Source organism: Parus major, chromosome 3, assembly GCF_001522545.3.
Source record: "Parus major isolate Abel chromosome 3, Parus_major1.1, whole genome shotgun sequence".
Taxonomy (NCBI): domain Eukaryota; kingdom Metazoa; phylum Chordata; class Aves; order Passeriformes; family Paridae; genus Parus; species Parus major.
This window is the reverse complement of record NC_031770.1, coordinates 73929775-73953245: the sequence shown is the minus strand read 5'-3', so window position 1 is coordinate 73953245 and position 23471 is coordinate 73929775. Positions and strand designations below refer to the sequence as shown.

Sequence of the window (23471 nt, the reverse complement as noted above, 5' to 3'; positions counted from 1 at the left end):
TGAAACGGTGAGGTCAAAGATGGCTGTAAAGTAGATGGCCGTAATACAATGTTGGATGCTGCAGTCTAGTAGTGTATTGAATCCAGGTTTTTGAAGCATATTTAATGGGAACATCTAAAAGCATGTTATAGGTAAGAGTGAATTAATGGATTGTTTTGCTAAAACATGGGGAAAACCTGCTACGTTCACTAGGGAACACAAGATGAGATTTGTTTTAACATAGTGAAAATATGAAGAGCAGTCAGCTGTCCTTCTGGGTTTCCTGTCTGGTAGCATCACTCGTATACCATCCTAATTCTCTAAGATTATTTATTTTAAGATACTTGAAAGCTTTTCTTAAAATGTTTTCCACACTTGCTATAATTAATAAATGCTAAGAACAGAACATATTAATTATATTATTTTTATTGGTGATACATAATGGCTTTTTTTTCATTTAGTTTTAGTTGACATGATATTTTTCTAATTATTTTGTTTTCCTAATTCTTGATTGCCTCATCTTTTTGCTAAGCTTGTCACGACTCTTGTAGTCATCCAAAGCACCAGTATGATAGCAGAGGTAGCAGTGGAGAAACTGTACCTGTGTGGTAATGTATTTTTCCCAGCTTCATGACAAAAGGCCATTGAGATTAAAAATGCTCATTTGATTTTTGCTGATATGATATGCTGATATTATCTTTGATATTTTGCCACAGCAGATCAAGATTTATATAGAAAATATAGCATTATCTAGAACTTTCCAGTCCTAAACATTTTTTTAAAATGGTATTTAGATTTTGAAGAGGTAATGCAGATAAGTTTTTTGCACTGAATTAAAATAACCCCACATTAAAATCACTTAATCTACTAATGAGTGACATGAATCACACTCATATGAGAAAATATTTCTGTTTTACCTAGAAATTCAACTGATGTATGCAAAATTACCTAGAAAACTTGATTTGGATACAGAGCTCCTGCAGAAATTAGGTATTCATTTCCCTAGGCAACTTTCATTTTTTCAGCCTAAAAATAGCACATTCACGGTATAATTTGTAATTAATAAATCCAACTGTTATTTAGAGACTACTGACGATTCCATTGATAGTATTTTTTTTCCATAGCATTCCTCTCTGTTCCTCAGGAGTGGAATTACTGTCGGTCTTGTGCTTTCAGAGTAAGATGTTTTGGGGAGACACTTTTCTTTGGGTCATTGTCAGGGGTAGCACCTATTGCTTTTGGTTCTCAGGTAAGAACTGTCATTATAAGAGACAAATATGCCATTAGTAAATTATTAAGTACTTTAAGTGTCTGTCATCTCATTCTTTGTTGCTTGTTCTCATCAGTGACTTATGCTGCAAAAAGGTTTGATATCACATTTGTATGGGAGGGTTGAGTAACACTTCACAAAATAGAAGATATCTTCATAACAGAAAGAAAACAGCAATGTTTTATTCATTGGTACACTGAAAATTGTAGTGCAAATACAGATTTAATTTGGATTTCAGCACAGGGCTGTCACAATGGCATATGGGCAGAAATAGCAGACACCAGATCAGGAGTCGTGTCTAGTAGGCACCACAACAATATGTGCATGAGCACATGTGCACACAAATACACACACAGTTCCTAAGTACAGTCTTTTTCCTAATAGATATCCATATATTGCTCATGATTTACAATTATTTTTGTTTGTGAACCAATTGTATTTTCATTTTCTTTTGTGCTTTGACAAGATATAATTATTTCTGAAACATATAATAGGATCAAAGCATATGCCATTATTAAAGAACTTATTGCATTATGTTAGTGCCCTCTTGAATGCATGAAAATGTTAATCCAGTTTTGTCATATTTTTCAAATAAGCAGTTTTTTCTTATGAAAATTTTGTGAAATTAATTGTTTGCTTTCTCCCAACCTCTGAGGGGTCTATAGCTTCAGAAGATATCAGATAAAGGATGATGACATATAATGAGAGCAAGATTTAGCTATTAAACTTCCTTTGATTCACTTTAAATATTGATTAGAGAAACACTTCTGGGCAAATATTTATATTGAGCAATAATATAATTCAGTGATTTTTAAATTTATTTTTTTTTTACTTTCTGAATATCATTATGTCTTCAGTAATTTAGCTTAGAAAAATACATAGTTAGCCATGGGTTATATGAAAAAGTCCTAGATAGATGAGACCAAGAAAGAAGAGTAAACTTTTCCAGCAGTAAACCATCATTCATAAAATGCAAAGACACTCTATGTTGCATAGCTTTTATGTGGCTTTTCCCAGGGTTTAGGACTGTTGTACCTGGGATATTGGCTTCAAACAATTTCTTATATAGTGCTAATATTGTGACAGATACTAATGAAACCATGCTGTTTCTAGATAAAGCTGATATTGCATACATAGGTAGAAGAGGCAATTTCCTTATTCACTTTCTTAACGAACTCAATGAGTATAAAGGAAACTTCCCGCATCTGTGACTGTCTCCTAGATTTTATTAGTTTTTTCAACAAGAATAAATTTCTTTCCATTCTTTTTATTTACTTGGTATGTACCATATATAACAAAATCGGCTGAAGCTACTTGTGTAAATGAGTGATGTTCTCTTTGTAGGGGAAAAAAGCATGTAAAAAATCTCAGAAAAAAATCTTGGAAGAGTCTAAGAAACATCAACATATTTTTGTTTTAAAATTTCTTCTGAGTTTTTACTCAAATGGTGAAAAGTCCGACATGTGTGCCAAACACATGTAAAGGGACCATGTATGTGTGTTACACATAATGTTTGAGTATCATCTCAGTGTGAAGGCTGCGTGTGTTGTTTAATGACTAGTTTTTGTTCCTTTAGTTATACTGAACCTTTGGTTACTAAACACTCCAAACATTCATTGAAAGTTTGAGGTATCCAGGTTGGAGAGCACTGTGGACCCTCCTCACCACAAGGCAGTGCTCAGCTCAGCTGCCACATGCTGAATATCTTGCTTGTCTTACTCGGTGTTGCTGGCCCAGATAACCAAAGACTGCAGAGGGAGCTAAAGAAGTAAGTGCTTGCTATGGACTTGATATAAATCTTGACTTGGTAGCTGAGGAAGGAAAGGAGGGTGTGAAGCCAGTTGTCCAGATATATCTGCCATATCCATTGATCCTTGCACCAAAGTTAGATCTCTGACAGAGAATATTTTTGGCTTACATAAAAAAATCAGTACAAATTTAACAGCCATTTGCATTTATTCCTGTTATTCCAGGTCCTTAAAAAGATAATTTTTACCTATAAGAAAAATTCTCCTTGGTTAGTTTCTCAGTTAGTGTCCTTGTCTGTGCTGCTACCTAGATTTTAAGCAAGCTGTTTTAATTTGGGAGAACTACAGGATTTGGTCTATTGCCTGTAAATACTTCATGAAATAATCAAATCAGTTTTGTGTTGTTTGAGGTTGTAATACATCAGTAATGATTGTATTATGGATGTATGCCATGAAAACCTGGCTCTATATTGAAATGACATCCATATGTATATATTTCAGTTTCATCTGAATTTTGATCTAATGTCTAATAGTTAATTTTATATTGTATTAAAATAACAAATTTATATCATTGATTGTTCACGTGTAGTATTGAGGTTCCTTCACCTGAATCTTACTTTCTTACTGGAATATAGTTTCTTATTGCTCTAATTCATATTGTCCTCTGTCAAGTAAGAGGTAATGCAACTTATTCTTTAGACCCATTTATCGAAATGAGAGGAGTATGTACTGTTTTACTTGAGAGTCAGGACCAAAATCTGTATGGTGGTTTATAATAGTGAGGAAAGAAATGTTCTAAATACTCTACAATGAAAAACTCCCAAAAGAAACCTAGAAGTCACTTAAAAATCTTTAAGTGATAAACAAAATGAATAGGTAAATGCATGAGATGCTTTTTGTCATCTCAAGGGATGGAAAACCTTATTCTTAGATATATATGATCTGCCTTCTGAAATATGGAGGTGAGCCCAAAGTAATATTCTAGGACAGTACTTCCTGCTCTTGTCAATGAATGATCTGGCCTTAGGGATTAGTCCACAGTCTGGCTGAAGCCAGGGCTTTTCTCAAGCCAATGAAGGTGTAATAAGCCAGAGATGTGGGGGTATGCAATAGCTGCAATTTAAAATTTTAAGGCTATACAGATGTCTCAGGAAATGCCCAACCTCTCTATGAAATGAAAAATACAGTTTTAATTTGTCTCAGAAATGGAAGTGATTCTAACAGAATACATCAAAGAAGGCATTTGACAACAAAGCAAGTGCATGTTAAATATGTTTCTGACTCAATATAGAGGTTCATACTATGGCAGTGTAGCCAAATCAGTTTTTCTGATCATTCAGTTTGCAAGCTAATCTAAAGTACCATAAGACTTTTCTTTCGCATATTATTGATTTCTGATTTTTCTGTAACTGGTTTTTTTTTTTTTTTCTGGTCAGATATTGTCTCATTTCTATGAATGTAACATGCTTAATGTGGTGGTGAATGAAAACATAACTAGTTCCAAGAGATACCTCGCCATTTTTTTCCCTTCATGCTTTCTATCAGTTTTTCCTGACTTTCAACATTCCTGTAATAGTGTTCCTGCAGCAAATTATTTCTGCATATATCTAGGCTTATAGATCTTTCATGTCTGATCACATTTTTCTTATATCCAAAGGGACAGATTTTCAAAATTTTTGTGGCTTTGTACTTTCAAAACTTCTGTTGTTTCTGAAATACTCTGGGGCTTATCACCTTTATTTCTTTTATCATTTTTGTAAATACATAGACCAATGTAATGTGACAGTCAGGATCTAATTTATTTAGCTCTCATTTTACTTTTGTTGCTTTTCATGTTCAAAGTATCTTCATATGTCCAGTGTCCTCTTTCCCAGGCTAGTGGCATACTTGAATTAGGTCTTTCCTTCCAGCATAGAAGCTGAGCATTCTTCCTTATTGCTGTGACATTTCATGTAAGCAGAGATTTAAGTCTAGTTTTGCTCACATTTGCTTGTAAAATTGCTTGAACAATTTTTTTCAATTGCTTGTATAATCTGGACAGCATCCTTACTGACAGTGATTGTGTAATGTCTTTTTTTTGTTGTCTTGCCCATGAGACTGTCCACATGTTTTTGGCCTTGTCTGTGTGCAACTGTAGCTGTGAAGGCCCTACTACACACTGTACTTATTTAGCGTGTAGCGCCTAGTAGTGTGTCATTGAGAATGACTGAATTTAAAGTAACAAAAGCACAGGCCTCTGTTGAACTCATAGATCCTCAAGAAAATGTAAGTCCACACATGAAATGACATAAAATACCACATAGAGAAAATATCCTTGATGAAAAAGGAGATTTGTTAATGCTCCTCTCATTACAAATTCTCTGAAGATATGTAGGACACCAGAATAAGGCTTAAACAGCACTTTTAATAAGTAACTGCAGAAAATAGATATCTTATAATAAAGATGTTAAGTGGTGGTGTTACTTCTTTTGATAGGATAACACTCATGTTGTTTTCAGTTCTCACTTAAATCAGCTATTGTATTATTGTATAGTTACAAATATGTAACTATTTGTATTAGAGAAATTCAAAGAGTATTCAATTCCATATAAATATAAACCACATGCTTTTTCTAAGCATTTTCTACAATGCTTAAAGATGGAAGTCTAAAAGTTTGTGGGAGTTATTTAAAGGCAAGCTTAAATGTTGCATAGGTGGGGTCCTAATTGAGTGCTTTCTCTGGGACCCTAATAGGTCTGGGACCTTTGACACAAGACTTTGGAAAGTTGCTGACTAATCCAAATTTTAAATCTTCAAATTTTATTTCCCTAAGTGAGGCCAGGAAGATGCTCAGAGAGTGTAGGCAGTACCTTGATGCTGTGGGTACAGTATGGGGTCTTCAGTTCTGTATAAAATATGTTAGGCAGAACAGCATTTGCAACCAAAGGAAGCACCACAATTGTAACACTCATAAAGATAAAAAGTCCAGGAAAAGTGTACCTTTTGAGAAAAATTGAATGAATGGAATTGCCTCAATTTGAATTTTTAAAATTTCAGTATTTTCAGGCTCTCATAGGACATCCCTACATGAGTGCTACCCTCACAGAATCGGTAGTGGAAAATGCAGTCAAAGATGACTGTCAGCTTGGAAGAAGCAGGACATAGAGTGATTTATGTCTGAACAAAAGCAATAATGATATTCTGTACTATTAACACTACAGGAAAAACTAAAATAGCAGAGAAGAGAGGTGGTGCTTTTTCATTCAAAGTGTATGCTAACTGTGTATTGTTCAGTAGACAAAAATAGAATCTTTAATGGAATCTGGGATGGAATCGCACGATAAAATTAAAAATTTTGGCAATCCTTTAAATTAATCTCTGACTTCAAATCTGGTCCCTGTAGAGGTGGGGACCTGATTAGGAGAGACTTTGGAAACAATTGCTGGAAAATAGTAAGATCTCCACAAACTCAGAGTACACTAACCTAACTTGCTTTTTCAGTAGCCTTGTCTAGGGTGAAATATGGACTGAAATTTTTAGTCATGCACACTTTTTTGTAGAGAGTAATGAAAATCACTACTATTGAGTACATTAGCACCATTCTTGGTACTTTTTGCTGTTGAAGTCTCAGACCTGAATGGGACTATGTTTATAGGTGCTAGGATAGTGCTGCTTAAATTATGAAAGAAAAATACGGTGATAAGAAGACAGAGATTAGAAACAGAAAGTGCAAAGGAAAAATATGGTATCATGGGTATCACGCAAAAAAAACATGTTAGAGATAGCTGTTTCAGCCTGTTGCTTATGTCAGAGATGTTGAAGATCAAATTGAAAGAAAGATTCTTGTTGATACAACTTGTAAAGATTCTTCCATGGGACCAAAGCTGGAATAGATTTGAAATTAGTTCTGGGCTAAGACTCACATTTCCGAGACTGCCCTTTGGAAGCTACTCTAGGTAAAATCCAGTCATATAGATAAGTGTATTTTCTCTTAGCACAGTAAATTTAACTTCTGGTAATCACCCATATTTGTAGCAGGCATAAATTCAAACATATTATTAGATTTAATATTCTGATTATCACCTTGAAATACATACACTGATCTTATGTAGTGGTTTAACAAAGGGAATTAATCAGACTCTAATACACAAGAGGATACAAATCACTAAGGACCAGCTCTGTCACCTTTAGTTGCCCCTGAAGTGTTTATTGAACTACCTGTATATTTTATGCTTGGATGTGCTTCATGCTCAGATCTGGAAAACTACTATATTCTATACTAACAGTAGTTTCCAAAAGAAATGTGTTAAGATGTAACAGTTTTGGATTAGAGCTCTAATTTCTCTCTCATTTTGACGAACACTTTCAGCAGACACACAAAAGTATGGAAATGGAAAAATCCCCCAGTCCCCAAACCAAAAGCCACAGACTGTGAGGAAATACTTGTCAGAACTGAGAAATTACCAGAAGTACTTAATTTCTTAGATTCTTGGTGAATCCTAGAGTCATTTACAATTAAAATTAATAAACTGTTAGAAGCTTTATCTTAGGTTTGGTTGTGCAGAGAAAAAAAAATCTTAATTTCTAAATGCTCCATTTTTTATTGCCTAAACCAACAACTTTTACAGCCTCAGATCACTCAATAAAAAAACTACAACAATTTTAATCACTATTTTAATTAAATACAGAAATATAGAAAATGAACTTTGAAATATCATAACAGGTTAGGGCTTTATTGCAATGATTTTATAAGTTTCACCTGTAAGAGCTGGGGCCAGGATTTGGAGGTGGGGCTGTGCGCTGACAGTGTCGTGAGTGCAGTGACAGCCAACCATACATGCCCATTGTTTTGCATCATTAGCACTGTAGTGAATCTCAGGAAAAAAAAAGAAAATGTCCAGTCTTTTTTATTACTTCACTTTTTTTTTCTTTTTTATTTTTTCTTTATAAAGCACCTAATTTAGGCCACAGACAAAAAGAAAATGTATCTTGAATATGCATCACAGGTTCCAAAAATGAAAAGAAATTGGATTTGGATAGCACTTACTCAATAGACAGATATGATACATGGTAAGAAGGTGCACTGTCTGCCCTGTGATAGATTAAACTACTTTGTAGGAAAATTACTGTGAGCCAGTCACCACCACCACCGTGGCTAAATCTTTAATAAAATTCTCTTCCATATTCAAGAGCGAGGTATGAAGTACACAATAAGCAGAGTGGAGTAGAGTGCCATTTATCAAACCACAGCTAGGTCTGTAATCTCCTGCTTTATCCTTTTTTAGTACTTTATTTGTCTTTATTGTTGCAAGGAAGCACATTTACCCAGGGCACTGGGCTTTTGGTGCTGATAAACCTTTTGTTTTAAATTCTACCTGTGGGGTTTTTTCTTTTTTTCATTTTTTTTCTTTTTTTTTTTTTTTTTTCCTTCTTGATCAGATATCCACCCAGTCACTCTATGGGAGTAATTAGTCTGTTTTGGTGGTCCCTGGCTTGTTACATATTCTTTCACCCTGCCTTGCCTGACCTGACCCTACCTCTCTTGTCCCTATGCTACAAATAAAAAAAGAAAAAAAAAAAAAAGGAAAAAGAAAATATATTATAACATCTAAGATATTTTAAAAAGAATACTCATGCCTGTGCAGAAGACAGTCTGGGGTGTGTATTGCATAACGCTTTTTTATAGGCTATTTGGCAAGATGGCAGTGTTGAATCATGTTGCAGTTGGCCCCTGGGTGGCACTACATGGCTAGATCTGGGACCAATAAAAACATTTTTTGGGTAAAGGCAGAAAGCATAATTTTAGCATTTTTCTTCTTAAAAATTAAAGACTTTAACTAAATTTGGTTTTATTTGCTGAATTCAACACAAATTCACTGTAATAGTTAACTGTGTTCCTCTAATTGAATGATGTTCCAAAATGTTCTGTGTATCTTGACTATCTGGTAATATCTGGATCATTTTTGGGAACACACTGATATTAAGAATAGATTCAGTGGAAGGGTTCCTATGGGTAGAGGTATGTGACTAGAACTGCTTTGTGCTGCCTGAATATGCATACTACCAGTCTGTGCTGCAGCCCTGGGGGTGATTTTTTTAGTACTATTATAACCCTTTTTATTGTTTGAATAGCAGTTTTATGACAAAACATTTATATTCAGCCTGCCTTTGTACTTGACTGAAAGAGAGCAATCACTGAGAATGATAAGGCAACAATGGTAATGATAACTGCATTTATGGAGGCTTACAGAATTTAAACGGGCATGCAAAAATAGACTTACAATAATGCTCTACCTGTATTTGAACTGGCTTGGGTATATTTTTTGTGCCTGGCCCATGTTTGATTGTTGATGGATATGTTCCATTTTCTCCCGTTTTTCTCTCTTATGGCATTTCTTCTGTATGAGGCTTACCTGTGTGAACGTTAGGTTTATCTTAGCACTGAAAGATGTCCTAGTAAGATGGGGGAACATAACCATTTTTCAAGACTAGTATCCCTGAAATTTTTGCTTAACTTACATATTAGGATTTTGGAGTCTGTGGTATTGTGCTCTTGCGTCACAATGGTCATTACCTGTCTTTCAAAGTTCTACATCTCAAGAAAAATAGTCAATTCTTTCACTTTCCCTTGAGAAAAAGTGAGGAATAATACTGACATTGGAAAGCAATCCAAGAGTTTAAGATCAGTCCTTCTGTTTCCCAAATATTCTTAAGCCAAATCAATTCTAATTTTTTCTTATTTTGCTATGAGATTTTGTCTCCTTTGAGGTTTACTCAGACACCTCCACAAGGACACACATGCACATTTGTGTATTTCCTTAAATTTCTTGCTTATGCAAGAACATGAGAGAGCAATGAGAAGGTTCATTGTGTTCTGGAAGGAAACATAGTTCCTGGACCTCTTAGTTTTGTGTGAGAGGAACAGAATTACACCAAGTCTTCATATATTTTAGTATGGATTATGAGGAAAGGTGTGCACTATACATTGTCCTAAAGATATTTTAAGGCTACATTGCTCACAGACTCTAAAGTAGACTTTCCCCTGTTAGAGGGTTTCTTACTAAGGAGGAGACTGCTCTCACAGAGTTAGAATGACAGAGTCAGCCAACTCATTTAGATATTATTTTTCAACATTTTGAAATAATTTTTTCAGGGAGCTATTTTATATAAAAACACTTTTCTATAAACAAAACCAATGTATATTTTTAGATAGAAGTGAATTTTTGTGTATATTTTTTATGGAAGTGAATGACCATTTTAAAATTTTGAGCCATACATTTAGATTTTATTATTCCTGGGAGATCAGAAAATCAGTATAGCCCAATTTCTTTCATATTATAGTTTTCCTATGATAAAGTTTCTTTCCGTATTTTACTTTTCCTATACTTACCCATACATTAGAAATTTACAGTATATAAAAAATTTGGTAGCAAAAAATTGTGAAAACTAAGTGAATCAAAATGGAAAAACAAAAATAGTTGCTAAAACCAAAGATGTCTTTTATTTTATTTGTGTGTTATTTTTCTATTTCAGAAGCTCACTAAGTGCACTCCATTTTTTAATGTGTATATATATGATCATTGCATGTTAACCTCTTCATGTGCTTGTCTGCACTAGTTAGGCTTTAAATATGTTTAATAATTCAAATTCTCTTTTGCAAATGAAATATAAGTAATGCAAACTAATTAATTTGCTTTGCGTAATAGTAATCTGGAATGCTGCATTCAAAGATACGTCATTTTCTACTAAATATCTTTTTAATACTTCTGTGCAAATGATACCTTTTCCCCAGGCCCGGCTACTTAGTGGATATTATTGAACAAATGTCTTTTATAGGATCGAAAAAAGTGAGGCATTATGTGAAAGAAAATTTTGAAAATGTGCATGGACTATTTCAGAATATGCTTAGTGAATATTAAGCAAACACCTGAAGTTCCTGTGCTACTGCCTAGAACCAGCACTTCATTACCTATTACGTGCAGTGACTTTGAATTTTTTATTAGGTACTGGTCTCTTAGCCTGTAAGGCTTGTGCATGATGTCTCTGAGAGCAATTTCCAGCAGAGTGAAGCCTTATCACAGATTCACCTAAAAGGTAAGGATATTTTTTAATTTTTAGTTCACATGCTGAACAGCTGCCTGCTGAACACCTGCCCACGGAGCAGGAAAGAAATTTGGTTTAAGGGTTGATTATACATGTCTTACTTATATACAGTAAGTCCAGAAATAGGCATGATGAACTTCAGATAAACCCAGAATATGCAAATGGAGATTACAATACCAGAATATTTACCCCTTAATTTTGTCCTCCACTATATTTTTAGTGGTTTGGGTGGGTTTTTTTTGTGGTTTTTTTTTTTTTTCCCCTCAGGTTAGTGAGGACATAGGAAAAAGGCTTAAACATACTTCTGATTTATTTAGTTTCTCCCAAATCTGCAGTGCTAATATTTTAAAAAGCAAAGTTGAACTGTGAATCTGTCAGGTAATCTATGTAAAAGAATTATTGTGCTTGGCATTCCTCATATTTGCTGATGATGTTAAAAAATATGAATGATTATTAAGAAAAAACAGCAAAGCAAGAGGAAGTGATGAAAAATCAAGGAAGGCAACTAGGAAGAATGAGAGGGGAAAAGGCACAACAGTAAACCTAGAGAAAATGGAGGACTGCTCTAATTACTTTTTCACTGAAAACGGCTTAAATGGACTTTTGAGAGTGAGGGACCTTATTACAATGGATCATGAGTGATAGATTTTAAGATTATTAGTTTGGGAAATTCAAATCAGGTAATTTAGGGGTAAAGAAGAAGAAAGCATGGGCTACACTCAGAATGTGATGATACACTGATGGTTAAAAGAATAAACTTTGGTAAAAGAATGGAAGGAGTGACAATGTTTGAAACCCAAGGCCAAAAAAATTGGTCTCCAATTTTCTCATGTTAGCATCATAAATTTAGCAGTGTCCATATTAGAAGTTTTTGCTTTTTCTGATAGGAATCTTCTCTTGGACTTTTTTCTACAGACTTATTTGCTTTTCCAATTTATTTTTTTTTAATTTCCAATTTGTAAATAATGTCTTGTGCCAAAATTTGCATCTGGATTGGTAGCTGTCTTTCAGCCTGATGTTTTATGTTTCAGAACAAGTTACTGTCATTTCTTCTTTAGTCAATCTTTTATCCACCTTTCAATTTCACTGCTTGCCTAAGTGTTTTCAACTTTAACTAACATTTCACGCATGTTGTTTCATGAAATACCTTGCTGAAATCCAGATGGATATTTCCTCAAGCACATCAGTCATCTTATTAAAAGAAAACTATTGGTTTAGTCTTTCTGCAATTACTATATGTTGTATTCTAAAGCTGGAAATGTCTCCTTTTCTTGATCATATGAAAACAAAGCTTTTAGTGAAATCATTGCTCATGCAAAGGGAAAGCCTTGTCATCCACACTTTCTGAACAGAGAATTTGGGTCATGCCATTTAAAAAAAGGTTTTCTTGAAAGCAGTCTCTTTTTGATACTGGGGCCTTAATCCATTCCCCAATCAGACTGAGCATGCATATCATGACAAATCTTTCCTCCATTAAAATCGTTTGCTATCCTAAAATGAATTAGCTGAATCAATATACTCTTCCCGAGGTTTCCCTGAGGAGCCAGGAGCAGCTGCTAGAGCAGCAAGTGCTGCCTGAAGAGTCAGACACCACGGCAATGAGGCCACCACTGGTGTCACCAGGGAGCAAGAAACAGACCCTTGTAGGGAACTGGGGGAGAAGGTTACTCATGAGTACCACAGCTCTGCTGAGGCAAAACCAAGAATCAGACATGACTGTCAGAACTGGCAAAGCTGTGCAATCCTGGAAATGTATAATAGTAATACAAACTCCAGAACAAGATAAGAGAGAATGCTGCTGTTTCCGATGTGTCATGCTCCTCTAACTACTTGAAGTTCTTGAACAGCTGTGTGGAGACTTACCTTCATTTAAATAATTAGATTAATATGTTCTTAAGGCTTGTTTGAAGTAAAATTTCTTACTATTTGGTTTCTTATGCTTGGCTTCTTGTGATAGATATCACAATATGTAATAATGAAGGTATTTAACAATGAACATATTCTCCACGTTTTTCTCCACCTTTTTTTGGTGGCTGTTTTCTTCCAAAGACATTTTAAACATCCTATTGCTGCAACGAATAGGAGAAACATGGTAAAAAAGAAGTCAGACATAAATAAGTTGAAAAATTTGAGCTGCATGCTTTCAATTGGCCTAGTTTGCACAAATTAGCAAACTAGAATTTCTGCAGAGATGGTAAATATTCTGATTGATTTTTTTTTTTTCCTAAATTGAAGTAACAATGCCATGGAAAAAGTTCTTTTTTTCAATTGAAAAATATTATTGGTAGATAATTAGGGCTTAGTATTTTTCTTCTTTTTTATGAAATTAATAATTTTTAAGGAAAGGCTGTATTAACGCATTGAGAATTACAGTTAAAATTTATTCTCAGCCTCGGAAGAGCCAATGGTAGAACTTGATTTGTAATTCTCCATCAAAATTATTTTTCAATAGAAATAATTCATGATTTGAAATTAGAAGTGGCATTAGTATGAGTTAACAGTAGAACTTCCCTAATACAGTTTGGAAATGAATTCTTGACATTTTTGCAATTAGATAACTGAAAGTTTGAAAAGTGATTTTTTTTTTTTTAAGTGTAGCTTTAAAAAAACCCTCTGGTCAGAATCATCTAATTTGTACTAAAAATTGCAAATCAATACAAAAATATTTGGAGTGTTTTTAAATTACTGACTATATGTATATGAATTTTTCATAGTTTATAGGTTTTTTTTCCCCTGATTATTTCAATAGGATGATATTTTGAAATATAAAATTATTTTTGTATCTACCCCACTTCCTTGTGATGTTTTCTTGATGTACCCTATCAGCTGGTCTTTCAACAGCCTCCTTAAGCAGTGTATTTTATTGTTTACTTGAGACTTTAATTCAGTGAGCAGCTGTAATTTCTGTTTGTATGGCATGGCTATGCACGCTTGTACAAGTACAAGTTTTGTACCCTGTACTTGTACTTTCTTGTACAAGTTGCAGATTTGTGTATTGTGAAATCACTGAATATGGTTATGAAAATCTCTTATGATGGTTACTTTCATCAGCAAATAATATAGTTTTCAGTATATGACACTGATTCCTTCTTATGCATTTTTTTTTCATTATCAAATTGACGGTGCATTTAAATATCAAGGCTGTATTGCTTTCCCTGGTAGTCATTTGAGCTGTTAAGATTGTTCTTTTTATAACAATTGGGTTTTTTCTTAAAACCTCTTTCTTTGTTCAGCTCAACTTTAATGTGTGGGACATGTCTCCTTTCATCACAGCAGGGGACACTGTGTATTTGTGGGATAAACTAGTTCCATATTAGCAATGTGGAATCTGTTTGAGCTTGTTTGCATATTTTGATAGTGCCTTTTGTGATGGTGTTGGGGAATTCTGTCAGCAATAGTATTTTTTTTTTCTCAATAGTTAATTAATATCCTGTAAATATGCTGTTTCCCATTAAGCCTAAATGCTATTTTTATTGTCTATGAATATAGGGGATGTTGATAATAGCACAAAAATAAACACGTCTGAAATTAATGGTTGGTATTGATGACTGAAATGCCAACACTCTAACTCACATTTTGCTGCTTAAAAGAGAATCTCTCATGGTTGCTGTGTTGAAAGTTTTTAGGGTTGTTTGGAATATGTGTGTGTATGAGTTTATTCAGGGCATTGGAGCTGTGAAAGCACTTAGACCATGTGAGTCTCCACATGGCATACTAAAAGTTCCATACATGGAGAACTTCAGTGGGAATCTATCACAGCAGGTCAGGTACCAGGGCTCCTTGTGAAATGTCTGGTGAGGGAACTTGTGTGCTCCAGTGAAGATACATCAAGGCACTTTTTAGTCTGTGAATTTAAGTCAGATTTAGGTAACAAAGTACTCACCTTGGCTGGTCTGGTGTAGCTTTAGACGTGCATGGAAAAAAGAACCTAGGCAATTTAGGTGTATTGGTGATAAAAGCTTATGTATATCTTTTTATGTCTTCACATTACATACCACTGTTTGATCCAAGTCCCACTTCAGATGCCTCAATTGATTAGTAAATCTTACTCTTTCCTTCTTATTTTATCTAAAGATGCATGTTGATATAAGTTATCACTTTAAATTACTTTTTATTTATCATAAGAGCAATCTTGACTATTTTGCTTGGGAGTGGTCTGCTGTGCCCATTAGAGGATATAAAGAGCAGAGTTAACATTTTGTTATTTCTTTAGAAAAATTAATTTTCTAATTTGATTTTTAATCCTGCCTAAAGAAAGCCAGAATTCATTGAGCTACACTATCAAATTGTCTTGTTTTCATGGAATTTTTGAGGTTGATCTTATTTTTATCTATTTAAAAAAAAAATAATTATTTTAGACTCAATTTTTTCTAGGAAGGACAGGAGTGAATATTCAGGGAGGCTTTTTGGAACCTGCACTATTCTATGCAAAAGACCAGCAAAGAAATAATTCACCTAGGAAGATTTTTTTTTAAGAAACCTGCCAGCAAGATTTTTCCTTTCTATAAAGTGCACATTTAAACAGTTTGTAATGTTGACTTTTGGCCAAAAATGTCTCTTTCTCCTCCTATGATGGAAAGGAACAGCTCAATAATAAAAAATACTAATTTTTATGTCTTTCACATTCATGTCTGACAAGACATGCAATTTATAAAAGAAAATTACAAATCACATTATGAACTGCTTAAGAATTTCATGAAAAAACTTCTGGAAGAGAACATGAAAAATGTATATAGGGACTAATATTTTTTCAGAAGCTTAGACATGGTATTTCCTTTTTCTTAAATGGAAAAAATGTATAAAAATACATGAATGTCTGTGATATCTCACAGAAGAAGTTTTAAAATTGAATGAGAATTTCATCATGAAAATAGAAGGAAGTTTTTTGGTTAGGTCAAAAGAAAATGTGAATATTTCTAGTGTGGATTATTTGAAGGAAGCATCCAAATTGCTGCTAACCTAAATACAAATTCACCTACACATCTGCCTCACAAAGAATGTGATTTAATCACATTAATAAAGTGCATTGGTGAGGAATTCTGAGGAATTAGATATAAACTTATATCATGAGTTTAGTGCAGTTGCCAGGCTTACAAGTGGCAGTTCCTGATCTTTCTAAAGTATAGTTGGGATATGCTCATTTGAAGCACCAGGTTCATAGCATGGGAATAATATCAATTATTACTCCTGACTCACAGTGTGTTCAAGCTGTCTTTATGACTTGTCACTGAGACAATAATTTGATTTGACAGGCAGATTGAATGTTATTAAAAGTAAAGGATTCCAGTTGCCTTACTGCACATGCAAGGTGTATGAAGATCTTCGTGAAGAGAGCCAAGAGGACTGTGGCTCTAGTGTGGTCTCCAGGTGAAGAAGCTGGAAAAGTTCTCAGTTTTGTAATTGGGTGCTGAATTAATTGTATATAGTTGTCCACAGAGGGCATTAGCTAACAAAATACATCTCTTACATTATTAAAATTAATACAAGCACCTTTTTCAAGGAAAAGAGGAATTAACAGTTTTGACTGAGGGTTCTGTTATGCTACTGGTGTTATTATATTATTTTTTATTATCTAGTATGAAAAATTCATTACCATCTGGATCCCATTTTACTAGATACTGTATATTCATATAAACTAAAAGAAACCTATATAAAATTATGAAAACAAAAGAGGAAAAGATTGAAAACTAGATAGATGTAAGAGACTAAAAGAAGCAAATCATATTTGATTCCAGGATGCTTTATAAACTTTACACGAATGAGTAAAGCATAAGAAAATCTTATTTGTGATTCTCTGGAAATGTTCCTTGGGAAAAAAACCAAGGACTTTATTATTATGTCACCAAAGAAGGCGAGTACTGATCTGATCATGAGAACATTAAAAGTTTAGTGATCTTCAACCACACTCAATTACATCTGTTTCATTATTCTGCAGTTGGTGAAATTGGTACAAATGCGTGATCTCTTCTTAAAAGAGGGATTGCCTCTTTTATATAATCCCAATGAATTTAGGCATATCTAAAGGATTTTTTTCAAAATTTTGGTGAATTAGGCATTATTTCTTACAAAATAAGTTTATGAGGGGCAATGCACTCCACTAAGGGCCTGTGTTCTGGGCATTTTACAGCATTCCAGTTTTAAAATAACTATTTCAGACATTTAATAGCAACAGTTCAGAAAATGTGTGATTCGTGAAAGTCCTTCTATAAACATCCACTACCAGCTGGTAAACCATTTAAGTCTTTTAGGCTGCTCCTTTGCATCTTTAGAAATAATTATAATAGTAAGAAGCACCCTTAACTAGGATTTTAAAAAAATGTTTTCTCCTGTCAAAGAATATATTTCTATTGTGCTCTAATTTTAACCCTTAATGTGTTGATTTTTTTTTAAGAACAAATATTAGTAAATGCATAGGTAAACTTACCAATTAAGTCTGCATGTAATTAAGTAAATGTAAATTGCCATATGCTCAGTAAATTTCATAACCTGAAGATAATAATTAGTATACCTGTCTTATATTGTCCTTACTTTCAAAACAGGTGACATTCTCTGCCTTTTTTGTTTTTTATTAATGATTTTTGGACAAGTACTAAAAGCACTTACAAAATGTTATGAAGATCAAAACTGTGTTCAAATTTACCAATGCAGACTTAAAAAAAAGTAAGTTCCTGTCCTTGCAGGTAAGGGTAAACAAAGAACTGATTTTTAATCTATCACATGCAGTCTACAAATCTGAAGGTGAGGCAATTAAAAAAGTTTCTTCAACTTTTGAATTGCATTTACATTAAACTTTACAAAAAAAAGAAGAAAAGTATTCAAGATATTGACACTGAAACTTCACTTCTGAAAGATGTCATTTTTGTCTTTTTCTGTCAGAAAATTCTTTAATGTCTGAAGAGAAAATATATAAAAATGTGAATGTGCTTAAAAAATAGGCTAAAAAGGAGAGTGAAAGTAATTTTTTTAGAATTTAACCAGTCATAAAAGATGACTCATCAGACTGTACATCCCAAAATAGTTTCATCTTTGTCTCTGACATGCCCTTAGTCATTCTATGATTTCCCTCAGTTTCTTCATGGTTATTATGTACTGAAATATTGTCAAATATAATGTATACTCTATATGTATATTGATACTATTTTGTAATCTGTATTATGAACACTGGGAATAGTCAGTTTTTGTTCTTGCTAAATTGGCATACACTACCCCATAAGTAGTTACCCTCTCTGAGAAATAAAAATATAAATGCATTTATATAAAATATAAATGCAATATAAAGTGCTATCAAATGTGAAAGGGCTTTACAAACTGCATGCTATTAGTGATACCAAAGTCCTTTCAAAATACTGTGAAACCTTTCACAGATCTCCTTTTGCTAATGGTAATTTTTATGGTTCTTATCAATGCAATTTATGGTACCAAGCAATTAGATTTTCCAAAAATTTGATCAAGGGAGAGTTACAGTTATGCAGTATGCCCTTAAGACTGTGGATATTTAGCCTGAGGAAGAACTGGCTTCCTTTGGATTAGAAGCAGAGAGGAGGGAGCTGGAGATCTAGCTCTGTTTTGTTTCACTTCTGAAGTGAAATTAAATAAAGAATAGCAGTTAAAAGGAAACTATTAGGGAAATTATTGATATTTTCATTCCCACTAAAAATATTTGGTAACTTTAAAAATCTGCTTAGAAGAACCCTTTGGAATATAATCTACAACCATTTTAAAAAAAAATGGAATGTTCGTGTGAAAGTCCTTTAATTCTTTACCTTCATCCTTCCTTATTCACTTACTCTTTCCCGAATTTTGGATGAGAGTTTCTACCAATGTTGGTAATACAAAAGCCAAACCAAAGAAAAAAACCCAAACCAAAACAACAACAACAAACCCAACAAGACAAACAAACAAACCCCCCACAACAAACCCTGAATGTCAACAGAAGATTTACAGAGGAATGCAATCAAGAACGATGTTGCAAATCAAGCCTAGGATCAGACCATCAAAAATTCAAAAACTTTCAGGTATTTGCAATTATGGTGGTAATTGCTATTTTAAAATGTTTTCCTTCTTCCAAAGAAACTCCATGTTGTTAGCTGAAATTCTAGGGATTCTAAATCACAGCAAATCTCTGTGCAGCTGATGAAAGCTAAATATTACAGGCAATCAAAACAACATATTATCTACATATTTCAACTGATTAAAAAAAAGTAGCTTTTGGAACTTCTTTAAGAAGTTATTTTACTATGTAGTTCTAGCTAATTACAGCATATTTTTCAGACCAAAACATTAGCATTAGATATTTTAAAGCAAAATGTGATGGAATTTCAAGGAAATTGCACCTAAGGTCTTTACTGTGTTATTTTAGTCTAAGAAATTATTAATTTTCTTTCTGTTGTGAATCAGTTTTGCAGTGAAGTCTTGGTTGTAAACAACATATAATACATAAAATTAAAATTTCCTTAAAAATACTGTTTTTTAAAGATTGATGTATCAACATTACATAATATGAGTGGAAGGTGTCCCTGCCCATGGCATAGGGGCTGTGAGTGGATGATCTTTAGAGTCTTTTTAAACCCAGTCTATTCAATGGTTCTGTGATTCCGCTGGGTGTTTTCTTTTAGCGACACTTCATTAGTTGATGTCTGAAGAACAGATATAAAGGTAAAACAGTAAAACGTCTGCTTGATCAATACCCAGCAAATTTACAGAACTTCTTTTGAAGAAGTATTTAGGTAAAAAGCAAATGAATATTTTTATAAGCATTATTATATACCCACTAAGTCTGCATGAAGCAAATGTAAAGAATTGGCAGGGCAGAGATGACACTGCATTGATACCACTGCAGTAGGATCAATGTTGCTGGTAGAGTCCTGTGGGAAATATTTCTTTAAGCTGGAGGCAAATTTTAATGCAGGATTCTGACTTACAGACCTTATTTACAGAACAGTCAGAAGGATCAGCTGTATTAAAGTACTGAAGTTAAACTGTATATGTTTTAGGCTGTGTTTGGGGTTTTGTTTGTTTGGTTGATTTGGTTTGGTTTAGTTAGTTTGTTTTTTCCCTGAAGTAGTGCTGGAAGGTGTCTTTAAGTTTAGGATAAAGGAAAGTCTTTAGACACAAAAATAACTGCAGCTAACTGTTGGTATAAAATTGAGACTTTGGTTAATCTGTTCAACACCTAATTTTGTACTCACCGATTCATACCACTGAGGCCCAGAACTTCATAAATATTTAGCATCTTTTGTAAGCTTGTGTGACACTTTCAGACAAAATAAAGCCAATAACCTTAAAAAGGAGGCAAAAAAGGTTCACAGGTTGAAACCAAGTGAAACCATGCAGTGTTGTTTAATCTCTAGTACTAAATTATTAAATCCTTCAAGGAAGAGAAATCTCATATAATTGAAAGAGTATTTGGGAAAATGACTTTTCAACATTAGATCTGTTAAGTGTGAAAATATGATTTTAATCAGGGCATGAATGTTGGGGATTTTGTACAAGCAAGCTAGTCTTGTGAATCATTGAAGAGGGTCACTTGAAACTTATTTTTATGATCTGCAGGATATAGGAAAGTTAGGGAAGAAAAACCTATTATGACCTTTTGAGTTTTAAGTATATGTTGCTTTTCTGAGATCATAAGTAGCTTACTTTTTATAACTAAAAAGTGTGCTAGAAAAAAGCCCCAAAGTATATTTGGGTCAAATTTATAATATGGCTACATATTTAGAAACAAAGTCTCAATAAGTACATCATCTTATGCACTAGCAATAAAGGGATTTCAGCAGAGGTCTTTGGTTTGTAGGACCTATAAACCTGAAATTAATTATGAAAGAGATACCATGGAGGTTTTTTCCTCTTATAAGCTATCTCTAAATCTGATATGACAACACATCTGAATGAGAAAATAGTCATGATTTCAGATATAAAAAGCCTGAAAATAAATCTGTAGTATTGCACCCATACTTGGGACAAGCACCACTCTTTTTAGTCTATGGAATTCCTGAGCCAGCCGATAGATTAATCACTTTTGACAGTAACTCACTTTTTGACCTGTATGGCAAGGAGAATGTCACAGCAGTAGGAGAGGTTCTGTGATAATTGGAAAGTGAAGGAGACTTGGTGGTGCAGTAGTTTAGTGCATTAGCCTTTCCCCTCTGGACACCTTGGTTCACATTCTGCCTTAGGGTCACTAGTGAAAATTCATGCTTTGGTATCCTACCTCTATTTGTACATATGACAAAAAAAGACCCCCTATTTGGAAAAATGTTGTCTTTCTTCACTATAAAATGCTCTATTGACCACGATCTTAGGCCAATGTACATTGGTAGAGAACTTAAAAACTATTATTCTTGCAATGTGTGTCTGCCAAGATCACCTCCCTGAAAGAGCATTCACTCAATATATTGCTAAAAGGACAAAAACCAAAAATCTTCTAAGCTGATATGCATGAAAATAATGCAAAGAATGAAGGAAACTCATCTGCAATATAAAAGCTGCAGTGATATTTTCCCCATTTCCATTTGGAATTAACTCCTGCTAATCTCTCTTGCACTGAAGTTATATTTATCTTAAACTGTTTTACTTGAACCTCCTTCTGACTAAGATTTTCAAGTGCCAGAGAAGTGCTATTTCATATGCAGTGGAGTGGAGCAGTGATGACATCCAGTGATTAATTAATTCAAAAAGTACATGTTCCCTAAAGGTATCCTGGGAAGCACTTTCCAAGCCTCTTTAAAAGAAACATATTGCTTGCATTTACAGGTGGTAGTAAGCTGAATATAGATTGGTTATCAGTGATGTACTGCCTTTTATTACATCTGAAGTGCTTACTCTTATTGCCTTGTAACAAGGGCGCTGCAACTAATTGTGCTTAATGATCCAATGCAAAGAGCCTGAATTTTGTATTATTAACTCCTCCTATGTTTATCTTTTCATCTCCTTCAAAATTTACAAGTTCCAAGTTACATTAGGGATTTGAAGCAACGTGTGAACACCTTAACTTGAAAATCCCCACAAAAATGTTAGCTGTGTTTACAATTGTGCTAGAGCTTCCCTCTTTAAACATGAATTAAATATTCAGGATGGGTCCAGCCTGGGAACCTTGGTGACTAGAGCAGTCTGTTTAAGGATGCAAGAGGCATCAGGAAAGATCCACAATTTTATACCTTTCTTCCAGGCAAAAAGCAATAACAATTATGGCTCCATCTCTGGAGCAGATGACAAGAATTTTCAGCTAGCCACAGTATCCAGTCTCTATCCCTTTTTGACAATAATTTCCCTCTTACTTTAGGAAAACATGGAGTAGAGATTAAAACCTAAAACCTTTTTTCCTTCAATAACTATGAAAAAGATAGAGGGAGTAAACAGAAAAAGCAAAGAGCTAAAGGAAAAAGTCCGGATAGAGGACACCTGAATACAAAGCAGAAGACAAAAACAGAGCTGTTTGACTGATATATCTTTCTTTTCAACTGTGCTAATCAAAGAAGGCCTGAATAAACCATGAAAAAAATAATAAACTTTAATTTAAATTTATACTTTTAAGTGTAACCTTTTAGGTCACCTTTTAATAGGGTGAGAGGAGCCTTCATTTGAGACCTTTTCTTTGCTTGCCTGAAAAATCTTCCAGAGTGGTTGAAAGCCTTTAAGTGGTTTCTATAGTAAGCAGACCCTAGATCTCTTTTAAGTGTCCTAGATTCCTTTGAATAACTTTGAATAGTTAGGTTTCTTCAGTGGCTAGATTTTGTTGTTGGTGGGGCTTTTTTGTGTGTTTCTTTTGTAATTTGGGGGTTTCAGTGTTTTTTTTTCCCTAAACCAGATGGACTTGATATGAAGTCCTGAATAAGAAGCAGAAGCAAGAAAGGATTGACCAGTGATTTTTCCATATATTGTAATATTCACATAAAGGAGTAAACTAAGATGGGCTTTCCCTTGGTACACTTGCATCTTGCCAGATGAGCAAATGGAGAACTATGAGTCACAGGATGTTGCTAAATAAAAAACCTGGAATAATCTTTCAACAACTTACTCAAGTTGGTTCAAAACATTGCTTTTATTTTTTTTATTGTAATTGTATATCTGATGTCTTAAACCAAAAACCTTGTGAATAATTCTCTTCCTAAATTAAAGTATTGCCTTATACACAGCACATTTTCATCGTTTATTTACTTATGCTGTGCTACATCACAAGTGAGGTTCTACATGAAGTGAAAGATGGCTAGTTTGATGAGGCCCTGCTGATGTCAAAGTTGTAGAAAGAGGAATGGTACTTCTTCTGGAAACCTGCATGAACCTCCCAATGAATTTTTAAACCCTGTTAGTTTTGCTTAGCTCTCTCTTCTCAGAAGCCAGATAGTATTTTTACTCAAATTTAAGTCTTCAGTGGTCAACAGTGCTTCTCACTA

General features: G+C 33.9%; 1 long non-coding RNA gene across 1 annotated transcript in view; it reads left to right on the top strand.

The window, feature by feature from the left end:
* The first annotated feature begins 10984 nt into the window (after positions 1-10984).
* The window catches only part of LOC117244064, a 130224-nt gene continuing 117737 nt past the window's right edge, over positions 10985-23471 (top strand). Inside the window, exon 1 of the long non-coding RNA XR_004496465.1 lies at positions 10985-11070. This is a non-coding gene — a long non-coding RNA (uncharacterized LOC117244064). The remainder of the gene's footprint in view (positions 11071-23471) is intronic.